The sequence below is a fragment of the Lactuca virosa genome, chromosome 8 (genome assembly GCF_052849685.1).
Source record: "Lactuca virosa cultivar CGN04683 chromosome 8, Lactuca_virosa_CGN04683_v6, whole genome shotgun sequence".
In the NCBI taxonomy this organism is placed as follows: domain Eukaryota; kingdom Viridiplantae; phylum Streptophyta; class Magnoliopsida; order Asterales; family Asteraceae; genus Lactuca; species Lactuca virosa.
Genome location: NC_136433.1, coordinates 198,767,635 through 198,776,109, shown reverse-complemented (window position 1 = coordinate 198,776,109; position 8,475 = coordinate 198,767,635). Strand labels below are relative to the sequence as shown.

Below are 8,475 nucleotides of genomic sequence, written 5' to 3'. Positions count from 1 at the left end.
TGATTCATATAGGAACATAATATTTTTGTCCTACATGTTTCTTGAGTTTTCTAAAGAATGCATTTTTCTAGTAATGTACATAATAATAGTTTATTTTAAGCAAACTTTTATCGTACACTATAATTTTTTTTTATCAATTTTAGACATCTATTATCTAAAAATATTACAAAAACTAAAGCATATTGCTATTTGGTGTAAAATAATGAAAGTATGTACGTAAATGAGGATAAAAACACATTGTTTAAATTGAAATTGGCTTAAAATATGTTACTAGTGTATGAATTTAATTTAATATTGTAACCTTCTCTACATCAACTCTAACAACATTCTTCTATGATTGTCGGCATGTTCAGCTGTCCTCATAGGATTTCAGTCACCCACACACATCATGTTTATTCGATTGCAATCTTTTTTCAACTTTTAAAACATCATATCATTCTATCTTCTTGTCATATTCGTAATTTAATTAACGAAAAGCAAGTGAAGGAATATAGTATGTGATACTTGTGCACTTGTCTACATCTTAGCCTTCTTTTTGTATTTTTATATATCCTACAATTGTTTGATACCAAATAACTTTACATCAAACCTTTTTAGCTAAATTTAAAAAATATAAGTAATAAGTCATATATGAATAATATACAAGTGAATATCTTATTTCTCAATTATGGTTGTATATGTTGATACACCTTTAAACAAAACCCTACACCATTAAATACTTTACACCCATTATGAAATGATAAATATTTGGAAAAAATGTCTCTTTAAAGCACACGCCTACCATGATCCCATCTTTTATACATACATGATACACCCCCCATAACATTATATAATATTTAATTGAAATATAAATGTACATATACCAATAAAATATATATAGATATCATAAAAGAAGATTATTTTATGTATGATTGTAGTGTATCCTTATTAAAATTGTAAACCAATAACTCCTTATGACCCAATTCTTCTTTAAATCGTTGATACTTCTTTAAACAACCTAAAAATGTTGAGTTTTGATTCTCTTATAAAAATTATTTAACGATAAAATATACATAGCTCAATCCTCTTAACCTTTAAATCGAATAATCCCAATATGGGCAAGCTTCTAACTTGTTACTTTTTTCCTACTTCTAAAGGTCTATCAATGTAAATTATCACAAAGTAACTATATGATAGTTGTTCACTTTTTTGCTTACATTTGATTCACTAATGCATATGGATTGGGCCAAACCAAATCTAAACCAGGCCCAAAAGCTTGGTCCGCAAAAATCATAAAAAACCCGAACCAATACACCAGTTCAAAATATAGGACTGATGATTTCAACCAATTCCAGACTGCTCGTTCTTCATTCAGTCTACTAAAAGACCGCACACAGTCAAGGACTGGCCCGAGTCATCAATTACTATATTTTAAACCAGTGGGCCAATTCGAACCGGTACTCTTTGAGTCCGGTTCGAACATGACTTTTTTAGTCCGGTTCAAAGAAGGTCTACGGTCTAGAAATGTGAAATATAAATTTATGATATGGTCGAGTTTTAATAATAATAAATGTATTTATATAGTTTTTGTCAAATAAAAAAAAAGAAATTTTTTTGTGATGTTAAAATGACTTTACAGCATGGATGTGTCAATTCAAGGGCATGACAGTATAGTATCCTTGATGAATGGAGCTTGAAAACATTCTTAAGGTTTGGATGCATACAGTGGTGACAAACACAATCGAGTTTAGGAATACTGTTCGCCACAGGTTGACTGAAAATGTCTGGAAATGGTCAAAAGATTTTCGTTTTGCTGTTTATTTATTTCACTATAGATTTTATTTTCTTAAACAGTTTAAAAGTTGGATATAAATGTGGAAAGTGTTTACTTGTTTTAATTTACTTTCAACGATTGAAAATTTAAGCAGAAATTATATTTTAAGAAAACTAATGTGAACTTGATCTCAAAATATGATGCATTTGGTACAAGTTTGATCTACAAATGAGGAGGCTTTGGGGTCTTTTGATAACTTCTGAACGAAACAATTTAGAGGCCACCTCATAATCAGTCAACATTCAGAGCATTTAATATAGTTTGATTTTGATACAACATTTGCATGGTTAAGGGAACCTACATTCTCTTAGAGCATTGGGTGTGGGCAACAAGGTGCAACACCAAGTTGTGCCACCTCACATGTCACCTAAGCAAATGGTGTTATGACACCAAGTGGAAAAATGGGCAACAAGATGCAACAAGATGCAACACCAACTTTTTGAAAATAAATATTTTTATTTTTGTAATTTTTTTTACTATTTCATATTTTTTTTTACTTTTTTTTTGGCTTTCGTTTTTTTTTCTTTTTGTGTTTTTTTAATAACTAATATATTTTTTATAAAACATATAATTTTAAAAACAAAAAAAAGACATAATATTTAAAATCTAAAATTCCGATTACAATTAAAAAAACATAATTTTAAACCTAAATTAATAACTAAAATATCATTCAAATTACTACTAAAACCACACCAATCCTAATTAACCCAAATATTTTTTCCTAATTTGTTCCTTCATCGCTTGTAGCACCGCTAGATCAGCAAGCGCTAAACCCTCCTCGCTTGTCCGAAGAATTGACAACTGATGTGTCATTAGTTCCCTCTCTTTTTGTTCCTGCTTCTCACGTGTCTGCCTTTCCAGGAACTCCAAATGACGACGTTTCAACTCATTTTTTTCTTTTATTAATAAATTGTGCTCGTCGAATTTGGCTCTCATTTCCGCTGCATCTTTTGCTCTCGTCTCCACCTCCTCCGCATGCCTTGCAGCGCGCCTCGCTTTGTCGTGTCCGGGCGGTCGTCGTGGTGGGGATATCTCTTGGATATCATCCGGGATCTCATCGTCATCGGCGTTTAGGTCGATGTTAGTCCGTGCGTCCGACACGTCGACCGAGCTAGAATTGCGAGACCTTTTGGATTGAACCTCCCACGATGTAAGTGTTTTATTCCACTTTGGATCCGCTCGCAACAATTCCCATGATTTTTCAAAGTCGAAAACATGACCCATTTCGACCCGATATTGTTCCTTAGCCGATTTGAACAAATCGAAGTCGTTGGTTCCGCTTTGTTGTTGCGCCTCAAGCCGGTTGTAAATACTGTTGAATTTGCTGCGCCGCTTAGTTATCATACCCCATTTGCTGCTCAACATGTCATTGTTGCGATACGGATTTTTCTTTAAAATAGCGTGAAACTTGTCGAGCACCGCCCCCCAATAAGCTCCTTTTTTCATTCCATTTCCGCGAAGTTCGTTTTTTGAAGTAGCACACCAAGCCGCCGTCAAAGCGTATTCCTCCTCCGGTGTCCACCATTGTGGAACGTCTGCATTTTCTGTTTCTACCGCTATTGATTTCCCTTTTGATTTTCCTTTCCCTTTCCCTTTCTTACTACTTCCCGCTTCCACTTGAACTGATGGTTGTGTTGTAGGCGATGGTTGGTTGGTTGTTTGTTGCATCGAACCAAAAGTAGAGAAAAGATTTTGTTGTAAATTTGGGTTTTGACCAAATTGATTTTGTTGAACGTAAGGTGAGTTGGGAAATTGCAGTGGCGGTGAAGCGGGATTGAAAGTGGCACTTTGGTATGGGATTTGTGGTGAACCTTGAGACGACAAAAGGTTGAAATAATTTTCATACCCCGCAAATCCGAGAGGCGAGTTTGTGTTTGGGTTTGATGATGGAGGGGGAGTGTTTGGGTTTTGTTCCATTTTTTGAAATTTTAATGAAAAATGTGTATAAGATATAGAGAGAATGAGAGAAAGGTATATAAAAATTTGAAATAAAGTATATATATATCGGTAAAAAAGTAAATTTTTTTTTTGAATTCGACCGTTATCAAACGGTCTAAATGGCAACGGGTAATTTTTTTGCGTTACATTTCGTTTCCATGGCAACGAGAACCGGACGACGAGATGCAACGAGTTGGGGGGGGGGGGGGTGTTCCCCCCGTTACGACCGCCACGTCCTCCTCGTCGCTCCTCGTCGAGGCCCATACCGTTCGCCTTAACCATTAAGAGGTTGAAAATCATTCAACACAATGAATTATAGTAACTTACATTTCCGGTTTCTAGCTATAGCTGATTACTCAATTTTAGTCCTAAAAAGATTTTTATTGCAACTTCGATTTATTTTTTGAGGTTTTCGTAATTTTTTTTCTTGAATCTCTGTAACCCCGTTCCATGTCAAATGACTATAATTTTTTTGACTAAAATTGCAAAAACAAACTATATCCAGGAACTAAAAATAATCATATTACTTTGAATAGGAACAAAAAAACATTACAATAACTCAAATAAATACTAAAATTGCAAAAATCAATTATATGCAAGGACGAAAAAATAATTTACTCCAAGAAAAAACAATAAAACCGAATGATATAGCTTCTAATAATCCCTATAAATTTAGACAAGTTTCAAAACAATACCATGATACTTTTTTTTTAATTTCTATGATCCACGTTAATCCCAAAAGTAGTCTTTTTGGCATACTCCATAAAGAAGTTTGGAATAGTTTCAGAATAATTGATATCACATTACCTATTTGTCCGTTCCAATTATTAAAAACATTAATAATACTGATTTGGGGTCACAATATTTCCTTGTTTTGGCATTATTTACATAACATTTTTTCTAAAACATTGTGTCATGTCAAACTTTAAACTTATTGTAGGAATGAATGACAGAACACCTTTCCACTTCAGTCTGTCTAAATACTTTAATACTTTTCTTCTTACTACAAATTAAGATTCCAAATGTCATAATAACACTTGTATAGGAATCTCCATTCATTTTCATGTTTTAAACCTTTTGTTTATTTATATATAGTTAAAATACCCATGAAGTTTTTGACATACATAGAAATATTCAATAAAAATGGATTTATCAATTTATGCTATTTTATGCAAGAATGTATTGGTACACGATAAGTATGTTGCTTTTTCTTGCATTATACTTTATTCCTATAGAAATTTTATAATTAAATTAAAAATATGAAATACCTACATGAATCATAATTGTTTACCTTTCCATTACAAGGAAAGAAAACAACTTTTTTGTGATGAAATCCACCATTGTTTAGCCATTAATGTAGTAGCTTTCACCTGCATACATAAAAGAACACAACAAATTATTATCTAAAGGCAAAAAGAAAGGAAAAGGTAAAAGACACGGCACATAAAAAGAACATAAAAAATTATTGTCTAAAGTCAAAAAGCACAAAAAGGAAATGATAAAAGACATGACCGTACAAGACAAACTCTTTAGGTCTACTTTGGAGGATGTCAAGGACATTTATGTCTTTTGCGTATATAAAATATCAAGAGCAAATCTATGCCCTACCTTTTTGGATAAGACAAAAATTACACTTTTTGTCTTATTAACCTCAGTAGGGTTCACTGTTTGGATAAAACTGTCGAGTTTGACAATTTAGATCGGACTATTTGGTTCGAATATTTGGATTTTTGGATTGGTTTTCAACAAAACCGAATTATTATTTTAGATTTTGGATTGGTTTTGGTTTATAAAATAAGATTCGAATAGTTCAAAAAAAACGAATAATAATTTATTATTTATTTATTTTTAATATATCTATAATCATTTGTTAATTATATAATTTATTTTTTTAAATAAGTTCAAAAAGTTTCACCTAATAAAAAACATTAATATGCATTTTCTTTCAAAGTTTTTTATCTATTAAATATTAAACTATAATATACCTTCTTAGTAGTTCTTTATAAATTTTAAATCACAACTAAATAATTTGTTTTTGTTTCTTCTGTAAAAATTGGATAATAGTATAATTATATGTCGTTTTAAAATGTTCTGGTTTTCGAAAACCGAATTATAAAAACCGCTCTAACCGAATTGAAATCGGATCGGATTTGAATTTAGTTTGGACTATTTGGATCCATATTTTGAAAACCGAAATCAATTTGGATTTACTTAATTGGATCGGATCGAACCGATCCATCCAAACGAACAGCCCTAAACCTCAGTCTCAGTTAATCTATTTTAGGATGACAAAAAGTTACACTTCTTGCTTTATTGACTTCAGTCCCAATCAATTCTTTTTGGGAAGGACAAAAAATATACTTTTTTTGTGTTATCCCAGTCAGTCATATCTGGATAGGACAAAAAAATACAGTTTTTGTTGACGTTAGTTGTTCAAGGTTCTAATCAATTTCTTGTTCTTATAACATATTAAATTCCATGTAAATTTCATAAACCTAAAAAGATCACCAAAGGTCCTTGCATGAGCAAGATCCATCCACAAAGTGATGAAATCTATTTGAATCTCTCAATACAATTTTCCTACCAATAATTCTTGAAACAAACTTCATAAAAACATGACAATCACCACAAACCCTAATATTCTTCAAAATCCTAATTGGTTGCTTTCCTTCACCTTTCCTCATCAACCCATAAACAAGAGCCAATTTTTCACTATGGTAACATATAGATTCAAACTTTTCATTATCCCCCACATCATGCAACACCAAATCTTTATTTGGACTAAATCCAGATTCCACTAATCTTCTTATCATCTCATTTAATCTCCGATAAATAAGTTTTGATTCAGGATGTGTTCGATCTTCTGACACAAATTTATAAACGTTTCCATCAATTTCAACCCAACTAAAAGCAGCAAACTTTTTAACATTCTTGTTATTCATAAGTTTTCTCATGGATGCCACATCATTCCATCTACCATTAACAGCGTATAGATTCGAAAGAGTTATATAAGGTTCAGCATTGAACGGGTCCACCTCAGATAAGTGTCTTGCTGCCAGCTCAGCATGTTCTATGTCACCTTTGAGTTTACAAACAGACAAAAGAGTTGACCAAATAAGACTATTCGGTTTTAAAGGCATACACTTTATCATTTCAATAGCTTTTTCTATACGATTTGATCGACCATAAAGATTGATCATACACGCGTAATGATCCAAATTTGGTAAAATCCCGTATTTTTCTTTCATTAAAAGAAAATATTTTTCTCCCTTCTCAGTAAGACCTTCATGGATACAAGCAGAAAGAACACCAATAAAAGTAATTCCATCTGGCTTTATGTTATCTTTCAACATTTCTTCATAAAGTATTAGTGAATCAAGATCTTTACCATTTTGTGCATACCCTAAAATCATTGAATTCCAAGAAACGATTGTTTTGGTATTTATAGTATTGAAAATCTCCCGAGCTTGACTTGGTTGACCACATTTTGAATACATATCAACAAGGGCACTTGACACAAGTGTGTCCTTTTCAACTCCCATGTGTATTGCTTTTGTGTGAATTGTTTGACCATAAAATAAAGAAGCTAATTTAGCACATGAACTCACTACACTTGAAATTGTAAACTTGTCTGGTTTGATGTTATTGATTAACATCTTGCTAAATAACATCAAGGCATCTTCTTCTTTCCCATTTTGGACATAACCTGAGATCATTGTTGTCCAAGAAATGACATCTTTGTCCTCAACCTCTGTAAAAAGTTTATGTGCTTCATCTATTTTCCCGGTTTGAAAGAAAGCACCAAGAACATTTGAAACTGTAACCATGTCTGGTTTTATACTAGACAACTTCATTTCATGAAACAGTTCTAGGCATTCTTCTGGTAACCCGTTTTTCATGCATCCAGAAATCATTGAATTCCATGAAACAACATTCTTGTTAGACATAAGGTTAAACAAACAACGAGCAGCATTAATCTCACCACATTTAGCATAGAAATCAGTCAAAGAATTGCAGATGAAACCATTGGAGAGTAAGCCACAAGCTATGATCTTTCCATGAACTTGCTTCCCATGCCTTAAATCCAAGACCCGTGAACATGCATTTAACACGCTCACATAAGTATGCCCAGTTGCCTGAAATCCTTCTTTTTGCATTTTAACAAACACCTTCAAGGCGTCTCTTGCAAGACCTCTTGAAGCCAAGCCCGCAATCACGGTGTTGTATGAAACAAAATCCCGACTTGGCATGTCAATGAATAGTCGCTGTAACTCATCGACAGACCCTGTTTTAGAGTAAGCTTTTAACATAGCGTTGTAAGTGAAGATATCTCGTTGGGGCAATTTATCGAACAGGTTCTGTGCATCCAAAAGTTTGCCAGATTTAGCGTACACGTCAAGAAGACGATTGTGGATAAAAGTGGTGTTGGGTTCGTAGAGATTTTCGTCCATGTGAGATTGCAAGCGCTTGGCTTGATGGCCATCACTGAATCGAACACAATCAAGGACAAGGCGAGTGTATGCTTCAGGGTTGACATAATTGTATCTGTAAAGAGAATCAACTGCTTCCTTGAGCTTGTACTTTGGGTGCATTTAGACCTGTTTTATGCCTCTAATCCAATTTCGCAGCTTTCTTTTGGGTCCATTACGTTTACAACGATTTCATTTTAGCAACTCGTACAAAGAAAAGAAGGAAGCTCTTACGGCCTGGCTACTCTCTTCATA

The 8,475-nt window shown here is 33.1% G+C and overlaps 1 pseudogene; it reads right to left on the bottom strand.

Annotated features, from left to right (window-relative positions):
- Window positions 1–6,190: 6,190 nt before the first annotated feature.
- LOC145129001 (pentatricopeptide repeat-containing protein At2g22070 pseudogene) lies at window positions 6,191–8,475 on the bottom strand (annotated as a pseudogene).